The sequence below is a fragment of the Camellia sinensis genome, chromosome 12, assembly GCF_055761805.1.
Source record: "Camellia sinensis isolate YWXY chromosome 12, ASM5576180v1, whole genome shotgun sequence".
Classification (NCBI taxonomy): domain Eukaryota; kingdom Viridiplantae; phylum Streptophyta; class Magnoliopsida; order Ericales; family Theaceae; genus Camellia; species Camellia sinensis.
This window is the reverse complement of record NC_138972.1, coordinates 143,915,937-143,933,517: the sequence shown is the minus strand read 5'-3', so window position 1 is coordinate 143,933,517 and position 17,581 is coordinate 143,915,937. Positions and strand designations below refer to the sequence as shown.

At 40.2% G+C, this 17,581-nt stretch overlaps 1 pseudogene; it reads right to left on the bottom strand.

Annotated features, from left to right (window-relative positions):
- LOC145804292 (small ribosomal subunit protein eS6-like) overlaps positions 1-16,956 on the bottom strand; it is a 58,188-nt pseudogene extending 41,232 nt beyond the window's left edge.
- Positions 16,957-17,581: the final 625 nt, after the last annotated feature.

Sequence of the window (17,581 nt, the reverse complement as noted above, 5' to 3'; positions counted from 1 at the left end):
GTCTCTTTGTTGATCCGCTACTACTAGATCTTATAACAACCAATATTAATTGCCACGTGTATGATCAGGATCGAAGATCTACCTGGTCTCCCCATATTACCCTTACTTTGCCACGCGTCGTATTGTCACTGGCTAGCACAAAATGTGTAGCCAACAGATGTGAACATTTACATTCACGTCATCTACTGTGAACATTCACGTCATCATGTACAATCAACATTTGGATGCATGAGAACTACCAAAACATAATGACAATCAATAAAGAACCATGTTTAATTTTTTGTGTGTAATATATATCAACATTAAATAGTGGTGTGTAGTTAATGCATTTTTTTGAAGTAAAGATATGGGGAATATGAATGATCATGGGAACGACCAAAACATAATGACAATCAACATTAATGAGGGTAGGAGAGATTGAGGGTGTTTTGGTCTTCTTAACTCAAATAGGACCTAGTGGAATAGTGAAAAAGAATATGGGTTAGATGGAATAAAACTCTTAGAAAGGGAATTTATCAAAAAGGCTCCCATAAATTTCTAGTTATATATTGGAAACATGATTGTTAGAGTCTTATGATTCACAATTCAATACGAGTTTTCCAACCAAAACGATTTGATCAGTGCTGTTGATTGAATCTTAAATTAAGTGCAGCTCTATTTGCATAATACATAAAATGAGGTTACTTTTGAACCCCCACCCACCTTGTCATGACCCGAACCAGCCCCTATGGATCAAGGTCATAACCGGCCAGTAATCCATCGATTACCTACGACCTCAGTCAGAAAATTAATTACTTAAAGTAAAAAGGGGCCAGAAGCGGAAGCAATTTAAAACTTTATTCGTCCAATGAGCTGTGCTTACATGGCACATAACATTCCTGATTAAATGATAACTCACACCATACAAGAATTTAAGATATTCATAGATTCATACGGTTTCAAACGTTTAAACAAGTCATAGCATTCAGAGTTATAAATATGCAGACTTGATTCTGTCAAAATATCAGAATAGGCAAAAACAAAAGAGTTTAACAAAAGCCTCGTTCGTGAGGCGGATCTGATTCACAAATACTTGGTTCACTTCTCGATCTTGCTATGGCTATGACTATGGCTGGACTCCACGCTGCTCACCTATATACATATAATTACGGTGTGAGCTAACACCCAGTAAAATAATATTAGAATAAAGGGGTTAGGTGAATGAGCCCCTCTTTATAACAAAAATAACATTGTCTACACAATAGTCGATAATCAACAAATAATTAACAGAACGTCCTTTGGCCCAATAGCTCGGAACGAACTCGGGTCCAATATATATATATATATACATATAGGTACATAACTGAACAGCCTTAGGCCCACTTTATAACAGAACGTCTTTAAGCCCAATGTATATCGGAACGGCCTTAGGCCCAACATATGTCAGAACGGCCTTTCGCCGATATTGGCCATTTAATCAATGCAATTACACATTGTCTATCAGATTATCAGAGATTCAGAATGACCTTTGGTCCAATTTATTCCAGAACGGCCTCAGGCCTATCACATTACAGTATTGTACAATGGCTAATCAATTAGTCTTAACAGATATCCAGAACGACCTTAGGTCCAATCTTAACAGATATTCTAAACGGCCTCGGGCCCAACTCATTACACATTCAGAATGGCCTTAGGCCCATTTAACATGTTTACAACAGATAGTCCATTTGGACGTGCTATATTGATAACTCATTCACAGATTCGAAACAAAGATTCAGAATCTCTTACCACATAGTAGTAAGCAGAATATACTACAATTGAAAATATCTTTATTGAGATATTACTCACTCTGTTCAGCAGTCTGGTTCACCCTTGAAGTAGACCCTACACAATTCATAATAGATCGGGTCATATTATAATCAATCCGTTCTTAACTTTATTCATTTCTCTTAGGCTTCTTTCTTATCTTTTTGTCTTATTTACAATGTTCAATGCATGCCTAAGAGTGCTTAGGAGTGATAGAGAACGGTAAACAAAACACAGAATGACTTTTCAAAATTTCTGAAATAGGGGTCCCCGCTCGAGCGTAGGTTTCCCTGCTCGAGAGGACCCTTAAGTCTGCAAAAGTACTGGTTGCTTCAATTCTACGCTCGAGCTTCCCTTTCCATGCTCGAGCGTCTGATCAAAGAAAAAGGTCCCCGCTCGAGCGCCAGTTTCCCCACTCGAGCGGAAGGCCAAATACTGCAAAACTTCTGGGAGTGTGATTTCTCCGCTCGAGCGTCAGTTTCCCCGCTCGAGCGGACATGACGAATTTTGGAAATTCCAGAATTCCTCTTGAGCTTCAAACTTGCATTTCAAATGGTGTAACTTGCACATTTCAACTCATACTTCACTTATACACCTCCTAACATGATAAGAACATTAAATTACAACACTATGAAGCTCAATTCTCATAATTTAACTACATGCATACACAATTGTACCAAATTCACTTCCAACACTTTGAATCCATGCAATTGAAATTCATATTCTCATGATTCATGCTTGCATGTCAATATAGCTTCTTTTATTAGCTCAAATGATGCAAAAGATATTCATTCAAGCTCAACATAGATCACATGTTTCATGCTCAATTATACAAATTCATGACAATTCTTACATACATGTATATTCTAGCTTCAAATTCAATATAATCCTTGCTTCAATTCACTCAATTAACTTTGAATTACAAGATTACAACTCAAATATAAATGTGAGCTCAAACACTCACCTAAAGCTTCAATTCTTCCAATCATGGCCAATTCTTGAGCTAGCCTTCTTAATACCTTGAATTCACTTGAAAATTTACAAGAATTGCTCCTCTCTCTCTCTCTCTCTCTCTCTACAATGTCTTTCTCTCTCTCTCTAGAGTGTAGCCTCAGAATTTTTGAGCTCAAGAATATGAGCTTAAGGCTTATTTGGCATATATATACTTTTCGCTAATTATATGGCTAATCAAGGCTTAAGATAATCAATTTTGTTCTAATTAATTTGTTCCGAATCAGTTTTCAATTAAATTTCACCGTAGGCTCAAAAAATTATACCAATCACAATAATACAATCAATTTCAGTTTCGGTAGCCGATAAGGTCCTCAATTTTCAGTTTATAACCATAAGTTGAAAAAATTTTCGTACGGTGAACAGATAGAGTTTCAAAAACATGTATAATTACATAATTAGAACCCAATTTCACTTTAAGCACATAATCACAATTAAATTAGGACTAATTAACATAATATGGGACAAAGTTATCACACACACCCCCCCAAAAAAAAAAAAAATCAGAAGAAAAGAAAAGAAAAGAAAGAACGATCAATTAGTTATATTAATACACATGCTTTAATATGTATATACATATATACAATTTAGTTATATAAATATTTATTTTACTTTAACTATTACGTGTATTATATATATATACAAAACCATAAATTATGCTAAATAAATAATTTCAGCAAAACCAATCACAAGAAATCATTATCACCCCAATTTAAATGTTTTAGCTATATTTAATATTTGGAAATTGCACTTAAATAATGCAGAGCACCAACCAAACACCTTGACCCCTCACACTGAAAAGTAAATAGAAGTCAGGCAGCAAAATGAAAATTCCACCACCCTTTTAGCTTTTTGTGTTTAATAACTAAAAAGGCAGGAAACAAGTGACTTTTACCAGATTTTGTAGTAAAGGTCCGGCGGTTTGTGTTGACATATTTTCGGACATCATCCTTGTAACGCCCTCAAAATATACATCTAAAGACCGATCTTACAAAAGTATGAAACAAGATATCAATACATATATTCCATTCATTTGAGATGGTATTACAGATGGGTAAGACATGCATCATCCATTCATAAACATTCATCCTGAATCTACAGCATGTAATACCGTTAAAGTTTACAAGGAAATGCCCTACGGGCTGACATTTTTCCAAGTCTCAACTTGGTTACACAAAAGACAAACTTATACACCTTAAGCCCTAGGCTTTACAAAATACACAAAAAAAACTATGAAGCACGTGCTTCCCAAAAGGCTTCTCCCATGCTATTGCCTTGGTGGAGGCATGCCATCGTTACCTGAAATTGTTATTTCTAAATAGGGTAAGCCACAGCCCAGTAGAGAAGATCTAACACAGTATATGTATCTTAGCAAAGATATAAATCCACTTACACATACACAATTAACATCAAAGGAGATACAGCAGTTTAGAGTCATGAGATACCAATTTCTTCTCTCTTTCCATTACAAGGATCACTTTCTTATTTTCATCTATACCTCAAATGAGACTACAACTCAATGATTTTACAGTTCCACAAATGATGCATGAGCATTTCAAACTTTACTTTCACGGAAATTTCATCCGCGGGCTGCGGTCAGACGGGACCCATGTAAACGTAGGCTATACAAGCACTACAATTGTTTTACGGAAATTTCGTCTGCGAGCTGCCATCAAATGGGACCCATGTATAATTTCGGGACTTTCACCCAGGACACTCCAGCCAACTTAATTATCATGGAGATCTGCCCCTTTCTCCTCCCACATAAACATCCATGCATATGCAATGCATTCAAACATGCCATTTAAATAATGGATCACATTCCCTTGCCACTCCCACAAGCCATACATATGCAATGTATATAAACCAAGTTATATTCAATGACAAACAACGATAAGTTCATTTCAATTTCACCTAATCCACATACAATGTCTACAACAATCATAGCTATCCTCCACCGATAACCCAAAACAGTTATCTCTAAACAGATATACAATCTCATAGCATATAACTTATCAAATTTTCCAAAGGGGTGAAGCACTACCCAATGATTTCATCATTCATTCCAATACTCGCTCAAACTCATATTTATAACATCAATGTCAATTATTTATACAAAATGATTGTATTAGTCGTTTTAGGGCAAAATCTCATCTCTTTAAAAATATCGATCCCAATGCCAAAATTAACCAATTAGACACCTCAAGGCTTATTTCTCAAGCTTTATATTCACTTATTCAACTTTTAGTCCAAAACCCCTCTTTTCACTATATACCCAAACCCTAGGTTTGTCCCAAACATCCCCAATCCTGCCATTGTTACACAAGGATGAATATTTAAGCTAAAAAGCATATAAAAGTGTAGAAAATCCCTACCTCAAAGAGAGAGGACGAGTTGAGCAAGAGAAAAACCCCAAAAGTGGCGAAATCAACTTCCACTAGGATGAAAATGGAGAGCTTGAGGAGTCCCACCATTTTAATGAAGGCACTAGGGTGAATAGATCACTAGATATATATGGAAAAGTAGGGAGAAGGTAGGTTTTAGAGAGAGAGACTCTCAACTTTCGGTTTTGAAATGAAAAGACGTGAAAAAGTGATCTAAAAAGTGCTTTTCACGATCTGATATACGCACAGTCCGCTCGAGCGGAGGTTTCGACGCTCGAGTGTCACTCACAATAAGTTGTTCCGCTCAAGCGCAAGAATGGTCGCTCGAGCGCCAAGACACAACAACACGACGATCACCGCTCGAGCGCAAGAAGTGACGCTCGAGTGCAGAAAACGTACATCCAGTATTTTTGTAGACGACAGACCAACGCTCGAGCGCAGAAGGGGCCGCTCGAGCTCAAACCCGCTCGAGTGTAGAAAACATCTCCCCAGTACTTTTGCAGGTGAGCCAGATACTGAAAGTTTACAACTATTGCTCGAGCGTAGGACCAAAATTTACACATCACGCTCGAGCGCAATAAAGGCTGCTCGAGCAGAAGACCAAAAATCTGGGCAACAAGATTGGAGAAAAATACATAACCAACCTGTTCCAAACACAACCACGGAAACCCAAGGACCAAACTCAAGAGATACAAGGGAGGAAAGGAAACAATAATAATATGAGAGCATGAAACCAGAACCCGGAATACCATACAAAAGATAGGTCAAAACTGGGATCGCTATAACCTTCCCCCCTTAAAGAATTTCGTCCCCGAAATTTTAAATAAGGTTCAAGTTCAAAATCCTCAAAGACCATTCACAACTATGTTATTCTTACACATTCAACACCGTGACCCATTTCTGGTCTATTATTTCCATCGACTTAATACATAAGTTCCCATTTTATTGAAATTTTCAATTTCTCAAAATATTTACAATGTTAAACCAAATCCATATTTTCAAAGTTTATCTAGCATATACAATGCTTCCAAAAGTGATACAACACCCATCAATGTTCCACATTCTCAAAACATATGCAATGTTTATATAGAATCCATGTTCCCAACATGCCATAACATATACAACGTTTTTCATAATTTGCAACATATACAATGTTTATATATTTTTCATTAACATAACCGAAATTACAATACATGCTTAAGCATCAACAAACAAGTCCGGATATTTCTCTCGGACCTCTAATTCATGTTCCCAAGTTGCTTCTTCAACCCCATGATGCTTCCACAAAACTTTGACTAAGGGGATTGTTTTGCCTCGCAAGACTTGGTCCCTTCTATCCAAGACTCTCACTGGTCTCTCCTCATACGAGGCATCCTCATCTACTTCTAAGTCGGTCCAATCCAACACGTGCGATGGACCCAGCTCATACTTCCAAAGCATAGTAACATGAAACACGTCATGAATCTCGGAAAAATGTGGCGGTAACGCCAAACGGTAAGCAACCTCCCCAATCCGCTCAAGGATCTCAAAGGGGCCAATAAACCGAGGGGACAACTTCCCACTCTTGCCAAATCTCATCAAACCCCGCCTAGGTGATATTTTCAAAAACACATGATCTCCCACCTCAAAGGAAAAGGGTCTCCTCCTACGGTGGGGATAACTCTTTTGGCGACTCTGAGTCGTAACCAACCTCTTACGGATAAGCACTACTTTCTCAGTTGTTTCACGAACCAATGTCGGGCCCAATAAAGGTGCATCGCCCACCTCAGCCCAACATATAGGGGATCTACACGGTCGACCATACAAGGCCTCAAATGGTGCCATGCCAATACTCGATTGGAAACTGTTATTATAAGCAAACTCCACGAAGGGCAAGTGCCTCTCCCACGACCCCTTAAAATCAAGGACACAGCCTCGAAGCATATCCTGAAGGATCTGAATGGTACGCTCGGACTGCCCATCAATCTGAGGATGGTACGCCGTACTAAAGGTTAACTTCGTGCCCAAGGCACCCTGCAAGCTCTGCCACAAGCGAACTGTAAAGCGCGGATCTCTATCCAAAACAATAGTCACAGGGACTTCGTGCAACCTCACTATGTCCCTAACATACAAGTCCGCAAGAAAATCTACTTAGTCATTTATACGCATGGCTAGAAAGTGCGCCAACTTGGTCAGCCGGTCAACTACCACCCAAATCGCATCATTACCAAGTTGAGTCCTCGGAAGGCCCACAACGAAATCCATCGTGACATGCTCCCATTTCCACTCAGCTATAGGCAAGAGTTGCAACAAACCCGCTGGCCTCTGATGCTCGGCCTTCACTTGTTGACAAGTAAGGCATTTCGACACAAACACCGCTACATCCTTCTTCATACCTTTCCACCAAAACTGGCGACTAAGATCATGATACTTCTTTGTGCCTTCCAGATGCACCGCAAGGCGTGAATGATGGAACTCTTGGAGTACCTTCTCTCGGCAAGACTCCGATACAAACAGACGGTCACGATATCTCACACTGTTGTCGGGATACTCGTTCAAACCTTTCTCTACTTTCCCACTGGAAATCTTCTCCTGGAAAGACTCCACCTCAAGGTCACCACTTTACGTTTCTAACACTTGGTTCACAAGTGTAGGTTGGGCAATTACTGAAAACAAAACCGCAGATTCAATAGACTCACCAAGGTGCAAGTCAGACTCACCAAGGTGCAAGTCAAACTCCCCAAGAGTACCTAACATCTCCCATTCTCGGATGGTAATTGTAATAACCCCAACCTGTGTTAAGCTAATTAATTATGATTAATTAAGCCTAATAAGTAATTAAGATGAATTTTGGAATTATTTACATGTGTATTGCATTATTTGCATTTCTATCTGTCGATTATTAAAATATCTGTTCTGTTTCTATCTTGTATTGTGAAATTGAAGGCCTTATCGGCATCTGATTCAGAAATTAACTGAATATCTGTGTTAGTTCGGATTTTTAGAACATTATGGTAGGTTCAATTGAAATTCGACTCGGAATGATTAAATTATTGGTCACTAGCTAATTACATTTTTGCCCTAGCCTATTTAAGGCATAATTGAGCCTAAAATATATTTCAACACTCTCATTTCATCTCCTTGAGGGAAAAAACGTGGGAGAGAGGGAAGAGAGCTAAAGATTGATCAATTTGGAAGAATTTGCTAGCAAATTGAGGAATTGGCTTGGTAGCTCAAAGATATAGCAAGCTAGAGCCTAATTCAAGAGGAAGGTAAGAAATCAACCCTTTGTTTGAGCAATTGTGAAGAGTAGAGCATAAAATCTTGGGGTTTGAGTTGAATTGTATAAGAGTTGAGCCTATGAATTAGAAAAGGGAATCATACCATGCATGCATGCAAAATTTCCATGATTTTGTGATTGAATTCAAAGAATGTCTTCATGCATGTTCTCATTTTGATTTTGTTCCAAGAAATCATCTTGTTTTATATCATCTCACACCAATTGGTCATGGTTTTGGAAGTTTGAAGTCAATTGGAACTTGCATGTCATGTTTTGTGAGGATTTAGCTTTGTTTTGTATAATTGACATATGGTTGGGCTTTGATTTTAACAAATGATTTGGAATTCAAGTTGTTTTCTAAGATTATACAAGTTTCCTTTGAGTTTTGGCCCAAGAAACGATGTTTTATGGCTTTGAATTCAAGTTTTGGAGCTTGGAGGTGAATCTGGAAAATCTGGAATTCGTCCTCTACGCTCGAGCGGGGGATTCCACGCTCGAGCGTACGCCTTTGTTTTTGGCATTTCCGCTCGAGCGGCGATAAGTCTGCTCGAGCATGAAATGCAAGCACTCAGAAGTTTCATGTTTTGCAGTCCGCTCGAATGTGAGAAGTTGCACTCGAGCGAGGACATGAGTCTCACGCTCGAGCGTCCATCGGGCATCCGTCGAGCGTGAAAATCACACACCCAGCACTTTTTCAAAAGTTTACAGAGCGCTCGAGTGGGGAGAGTCACGCTCGATCGTCCTTTACATTTTGACCCACGCTCGAGCGGGAAAACCTGCGCTCGAGCGGGGACTCTGTTTTCAGCAAGTTTTGAAAAATAGTTTCAAGTACATTTTAGAATCCCCATTACATCTTAGGCATACCTAGGGCAAGATTATGACATCATAATGAGAATAAGGAACAAGAACACACTAAGATAAGAAAGTGAGAAAGAATCAAGTTAGAGCCTTCAAGTGTGTAATTGAGCACGTGTTTATTCTGTACCTATGTAGGACACGCACAGTCAAACGTTTGATTGTTTGCTCAGTCTGCTAGCTTGGAAAGCTTCTGTTATCTGTGAGTAATAACTCTGTAAAGTTATATTCAATTATAACTATTTCTAACTAATATGATATGATCTGTTCTGAATTGCTATCTTATGAAGCATGAATGAATGTCCATCTTTCTGAAATGTAATTGTGATATCTCTGATCCATGTGGCCCTTGCCCGGGGGTAATAATACCGTGGTTATGTTCATGTGGCCCTTGCCCGGGGCTAATAATACCGTGGTTATATTCATGTGGACCTTGCCCGGGGGTGACAATACTGTGGTTCTGTTCATGTGGCCCTCGTCCGGGGGTAATAATACCGTGGGTACATTCAAGTGGCCCTAGTCGGGGGTAATAATACCGTGGTTGTAATCACGTGGCCCTGCCTGGGGGTAATAATACCCTGGTTATCTATGTGTCTGATACGGGTCTTAGTGACCATCTGTACTGTTTATGTAAATGTGTTATGATCCGAGTCTATTTATGAATTGGAATCTGTTAAAGAGACATCATTCATTAACCCCTTTACTCTGCTGTTATTCGCTGGGCTTTCGCTCATTACTCTATATTATGTATGTAGGTAAGCAGGCTCGAGACCAGGCCGGAGTTAGAGGCCTAAGCCCTTTTTATCAGCTAGCCAGTGTGCCTCTAGAAGAGGTTCCCTTTTTGGAAGTCTAAAGATGAAAAGATGTAACAGATGTTTTGTGTTATTTATTTATCTGTACATGGGCTAAGACCCCTTTTGACTGTTATGTAAGCATGACGTTAACTGACATGTGAATATAAGATTTTGGTTTTAAATTTCAGTCCCATGTATGTCTGTACAGCTCATTGGATTATGTATATCTACATAATTGCTTCCGTAGCCCTTTATTATTAAGATTATCTGTTCAGAGGCCTTTGGTAATCTAAGGATTACTGGTCGGTTACATCGCTAAACCTATAGGGGCGGGTTTGGGTCGACAGTAATACAAGCTACATTGCTAAAGGATTTTCTACTCAAGGCGTCGGCCACAACATTGGCCTTTCCCGGGTGATAATGCAACTCAAAATCATAGTCTTCTATGAACTCCATCCACCTCCTCTGCCTTAAATTCAAATCTTTCTAGGTAAACAGATACTTCAGACTCTTATGATCGGAAAACACCTCAAACTTCTCACCATAGAGATAGTACCTCCAAATCTTCAAGGCAAAGATGACCGCTGCTAACTCTAGGTCATGGGTAGGGTAATTCCTCTCATGTGTTTTTAATTGCCGTGAACCGTAGGCTACTACTTTCCCTTCTTGCATCAAACACTACCCAAGCCTTCCCTTGAGGCATCACAATAAACTGAATAACCTAAACCCCTCTCCGGAATAATCAATACAGGAGTAGTGGTCAGTCTGGTCTTAAGCTCTTGGAATGACTTCTCATAAGTCTCATCCTACACAAATTTGACCCATTTTCTTGTCAACTTAGTTAAAGGTGAGGCTAGGCTAGAAAAATCTTTCACAAATCTTCGGTAATACCCGGCCAACCCCAAGAAACTACGGATCTCAAAAGCATTCTTAGGTTGCGCCCAATCGTGCACTGCCTCTATCTTGGATGAATCTACAGTCACCCCTTCCTCGGATACCACATGGCCTAAGAATTTAACTTCCTTTAGCCAGAACTCGCACTTCCCAAATTTAGAATACAGCTCATGGGTTCTAAGTAATTCAAGTACTACCCGTAAGTGTTCATCATGTTCCTCTTCAGAAAGTGAATAAATTAAAATATCATCTACAAAGACGACCACAAAACGGTCTAGAAACTCTCGGAAGATCCGGTTCATCAAATCCATAAACACTGCTACAGTATTGGTCAACCCAAAAGGTATCACTAGGAACTCATAATGGCCATACCGCATATGAAATGCCGTCTTCGGGATATCCTCTTCCCTTATCCTTAACTGATGATATATCTTAGAGAAACAACAGGATCCCTTTAACTGATCAAATAGATTATCTATACAAGGCATCGGATACTTGTTCTTAACAGTGGCTCGGTTCAATTTTCGGTAATCAATACAAAGCCATAAAGGCTCCATCTTTCTTTTTAGCAAAGAGGGCCGGTGCTCCCCAAGGTGACGTACTAGGGCAGATAAAACCCTTATGTAACAAACCCTGGAGTTGAATCTTCAACCCATTCAACTCAGCAGGTGCGAACCGATATGGGGCCATAAAAATTGATGCCGTGCCAGGCACTAGATCAATAGAGAACTCAGTCTCTCGGTGAGGTGGTAAACTGGTCAGATCATCAGGAAAAACATCCGGGTATTCACAAACCACCCTGGGTAACTCGACCCGATCCTCATCACACTCACTACTCAAGAGGCTAGCAAGGAGACAACTCAATTCACTCTGTCTACGCAGATCATACACCGGTGATAAGACTCTACCAACCCAGTCCCCCGAGAAATAAAAACAGTCACCACTCGAGGTATATACAGTAATCCTCTGACAGTAGCAATCTATAACAGCCCGGTATGACGATAGCCAGTCCACACCCAAAATAACATCAAAACTAGACATATCAATTAGCATAAATGCAAACAGAAGTCGACGATCGGCAACTTCTATGTCACAACCCCGACACCCTTGTTTCAAGATAACCTCACCACCGATTGGTGACTCTATACAAATAGGAGATGCTAACTGTGCCAACTCGAACCCCAAAACTGATGCAAATGCAGATAAAATAAAGGAATGGGATGCACCCGTATCAACCAACACATTAGTAATCGAATTACAAAATAGAAAGGTACTTCTCACAACAGATGGAGCCGGTACAAGCTCTGGCGCGGTAACAGCATACACACGCTCAGTTGGTCTCTGATCAACCTGCTCACCCCTTGAAGCATAAGCCTGCAACACTGACTGAACCGAAGAGGCTCCTTGATTGGCCCTCGAGGCCTGTGCTGGCTGTGCTAGCTGGTAACTCTGGGTCTGCCTCGACCCAGATGCACCAGATGTGCCACCCAACTGTGGACAAGACCTCTTTAGGTGTCCTGCCTGACTACACTGAAAACAAGCTGGCGGTTGCCCTCTAACCTAATTCTGGCCCTGAGGGTGGGCCAAAGACAAAACTGCTCGCTGTCCTCCACCTCTCTGCGGGCAAGCTGGAGACTTGTGGCCCAATTGACCACACTTGTAACAAGTCACCGAACCCTAACCACCTCTCCCAGAACCCGAACTCGGCACTGGAAAGGTAGATCTCGACTGCACTCCTTGGGGCTGCTGAGGGCCAGAACCCCTCTGCTTCTTACTCTCCCCCTGACTCTCCTGACTCCTCCTGGAGCCTCTCATTCTCTCCTCCTCTATCTGCATAATGGTCTCAAGATGTGCCGCCGCCTCAACAAGGCGCCCATAGTCTCTAATCATGGACCCGGCCACTCGGAACATAAGACTGGTCCTCAACCTCTTCTTAAACTCTAGGCACTGCCTCTCCTCCGTCGCCACCAATTCCGGTGCAAACCTCGATAAACTAGTTAAGGTGGCCTCAAACTCGGCCACAGGTGTGTTTAGCTGCACCAACTTAGAGAACTGGTCTCTCAAGTTCTCCCTAACCATGGGAGGCAAAAACTTCTCCTAGAAGGCGTTGACAAAAGCCTACCAAACACCACCAATGCAACCCTGCACATACTTCCACCACTGACCTGCATCCCCCTTCAACTGGTAAGACGCCAAGATCACTCTCAATTGATCGTCCTCGATGCCAAGCATCTCGAACGTCTTCACTGTCTGTTCTAGCCACCTATTTGCCTTCAGTGGCTCCTTAGGATCACCCAAAAACTCGTTCGGATTCGCCCAGAAGAACTCCCTCTTTAGAAAAGATGGCCCTGCTTCAGCTACCTGGGCCTGGACTTGATTCTCAGCTCGGAGAATGCCCATGGATTCTCTCAAAGCTCCAGCCATTTCGCGGGCCAAGGCACCCATGGCCTGCTGACTTACCGGTTCGGCCACATTGGCTTGACTAACTCCTTTCTCTTGCACCGATATTTCATCCGGTATGGCACTTTGTGCCTCCTAGGCCTACCACCGCCTCGTCCACGTCCTAACATCCTAATAAAGGTAACAAAAGAAATTAGCACATTTACAAATGTGCCAAGGCTAACTCACTCACGTCCTAAAACAATGGACAACGGTAAATCACCCCATGTAAACACAGTCACATAAGCACATATGAATTTCATTTTCTAGACAATGACCGTCCCGCGATGTTGCTAGAGTTCCAATTCAAAATGGCAGTGATCAAGTGCCTTTCCAATCGGACTCCTAGAAACCCGTAGACCCAATCGACATCGTAGAAATTCAATCCCATGCCCAATTAATCACATAAACATGCTATCACATAAGCATACAATTCATATTAACGTCCCGGTCAAGCGAGACAAACCCATTGTGGTACTAACCACTTCCCACGTACCCAAAGTATTCAAACCCGGTACGCTCTAATACCAAGTTGTAACACCCTTGAAATATACATCTAAAGACCGATCTTACAAAAGTATGAAACAAGATATCAATACATATATTCCATTCATTTGAGATGGTATTACAAATGGGTAAGACATGCATCATACATTCATAAACATTCATCCTGAATCTACAGCATGTAATACCGTTAAAGTTTACAAGGAAATGGCCTACGGGCTTACATCTTTCCAAGTCTCAACTTGGTTACACAAAAGACAAATTTATACACTTTAAGCCCTAGGCTTTACAAAATACACAAAAAAGACTATGAAGCCTGTGCTTCCCAAAAGGCTCCTCCCATGCTGTTACCTTGCCGGAGGCATGCCATCGTTACCTGAAATTGTTATTCTCAAATAGGGTGAGCCACAGCCCAGTAGAGAAGATCTAACACAGTATATGTATCTTAGCAAAGATATAAATCCACTTACACATACACAATTAACATCAAAGGAGATACAGCAGTTTAGAGTCATAAGATACCAATTTCTTCTCTCTTTCCAGTACATGGATCACTTTCTTATTTTTATCTATACCTCAAATGAGACTACAACTCAATGATTTTACAGTTCCACTAATGATGCATGAGCATTTCAAACTTTACTTTCACGGAAATTTCGTCTGCAGGCTGCGGTCAGACGGGACCCATGTAAACGTAGGCTATACAAGCACTACAATTGTTTTACGAAAATTTCGTCCGCGGGCTGCCATCAAATGGGACCCATGTATAATTTCGGGACTTTCACCCAGGACACTCTGGCCAACTTAATTATCATGGAGATCTGCCCCTTTCTCCTCCCACATAAACATCCATGCATATGCAATGCATTCAAACATGCCATTTAAATAATGGAGCACATTCCCTTGCCACTCGCACAAGTCATACATATGCAATGTATATAAACCAAGTCATATTCAATGACAAACAATGATAAGTTGGTTTCAATTTCACCTAATCCACATACAATGTCTACAACAATCATAACTATCCTCCACCGATAGCTCAAAACAGTTATCTCTAAATAGATATACAATCTCATAGCATATAACTTATCAAATTTTCCAAAGGGTGAAGCACTACCCACATGATTTCATCATTTATCCCAATACTCGCTTAAACTCATATTTACAACAGCAATGTCAATTATTTATACAAAATGATTGTATTAGTCGTTTTAGGGCAAAATCTCATCTCTTTAAAAATATCGATCCCAATGCCAAAATTAACCAATTAGACACCTCAAGGCTTATTTCTCAAGCTTTATACTCACTTATTCAACTTTTAGTCCAAAACCCCTCTTTTCACTATACACCCAAACCCTAGGTTTGTCCCAAACATCCCCAATCCTACCATTGTTACACAAAGATGAATATTTAAGCTAAAAAGCATATAAAAGTGTAGAAAATCCCTACCTCAAAGAGAGAGGACGAGTTGAGCAAGAGAGAACCCCAAAAGTGGCGAAATCAACTTCCACCCGGATGAAAATGGATAGCTTGAGGAGTCCCACCATTTTAATGAAGGCACTAGGGTGAATAGATCACTAGATATATATGGAAAAGTAGGGAGAAGGTAGGTTTTAGAGAGAGAGACTCTCAACTTTCGATTTTGAAATGAAAAGATGTGAAAAAGTGATCTAAAAAGTGCTTTTCGCGATCTGATATACGCACAGTCCGCTCGAGCGGAGGTTTCGACGCTCGAGCGTCACTCACAATAAGTTGTTCCGCTCGAGCGCAAGAATGGCCGCTCGAGCGCCAAGATACAACGAACACGATGATCATCGCTCGAGCGCAAGAAGTGACGCTTGAGCATAGAAATTGCACATCCAGTATTTTTACAGACGACAGACCAACGCTCGAGTGCAGAAGGGGCCGCTCGAGCTCAAACCCGCTCAAGCGTAGGAAACACCGCTCGAGCGTAGAAAACATCTCCCCAGTACTTTTACAGGAGAGCCAAATACTGAGAGTTTGTAACTTCCACTTGAGCACAATAAAGGCCGCTCGAGCGGAGGACCAAAATTTACACATCACGCTCGAGCGCAATAATGGCTGCTCGAGCGGAAGACCAAAAATCTAGGCAACAAGATTGGAAAAAAATACATAACCAACCTGTTCCAAACACAACCACGGCAACCCAAAGACCAAACTCAAGAGATACAAGAGAGGAAAGGAAACAATAATAATATGAGAGCATGAAACCGGAACCCAGAATACCATACAAGAGATGGGTCAAAATTGGGATCGCTATAATCCTCCTTGGAGAGGTTGAAGAGCTTTCGAATCTTTGATGCCCTCTTTGGACCTCTCATCCTGGGTTTCTCTACATCAGTTAATCCAGGCAGATCATTCTCACCCTTCTTCACTATAACCAAGTTCAAAATAGAGAGGTCCTGGCTGACAATGCACCCCTGAACAGATTTCCTCCTCCGCTCTCCTTTGCGCCTTCCATAACCACGAAAACATGCAGTGCCTGTCCAAATAAACATGACATGAAATCAACTTGATAGAGCAAATGCTGCATTTGAATACAAGCTTATAGCTCAAATAAAAAAACAAAAAAAGATTTTGAAGTCCTAAACCACCATAAGTTATGATGAATAAAGCCAACACAACCAAAATAAAAAAAAAAATCAATTCATGTATTTTGTGGCAGAAAATCAACCATGACAATGCAGTCATTACTTTTGCTAAGAAGGCTTTCCAGCCCAACTAATGATAAAAAAATAAAAAATAAAAGACATCACCTGTATATTGTATAATTACTAAGTTAGTAGGTACAAATTACAATTACTACATCTGATTAAACAAAGTGCCAAAATGCAATGTGGTGTCCAAATCCTACCTCAATGAATTTGGCCAGTTCACTTTTAGACACAAAAAAAGGCCCAATTCACCCACCTCTATGAAGCAAGAGACGAACACGACCAGGATTCAATACTCCCTATTTCATGGGGAATCCTTGCTTGTCACAGCCACCCATGATCTTGAAAACATAACCCTTGAACTCCTATTGAAAATATATAACAAGGAAAGAAAAAATAAATAAAAGCCCATCTTTTCAGCATATAAACATATTGCTAATGATAATTTTTTTTAAGCATATGAAAGAAGGTTATCAATAACATACCTCACCAAGCGAATCACCACTGACCTCTTGTGAGATCCTCTTGTCAAAGAAGGCACGACTATTCATTACAAAGTCAGTCAGCTATTTATGTTTATTTTTTTTTATAAATAAGTTAGTCACCTATTGTTTGTTTCTCAGATATGCAAGCTGAACAGAATGCTTGTCTTGAAAGTCTAAAGATGGAACATAAACTTCCAAAACATCAATTCTCTTTTTGGATTAAGTTTATGTTGCAAAGATCTAGTCATAATATGTATCATCCATACAATGAGTAGCACCTAACAATATTGAACCTGTCACGCCCCCAAATTACCTTATGAATAATCCAACTCATCACAGTAGTAAACATGGCAAAATATATATATATATATATATATATATATCCATTAAATAGAGTTCATATTACAAAAGGTATTACATGCGTTATACATTCACAAATGTGCATCCTGAATCTACAGCATGTAATCCTAATAAAGGTTCACAAAAGAAAGGC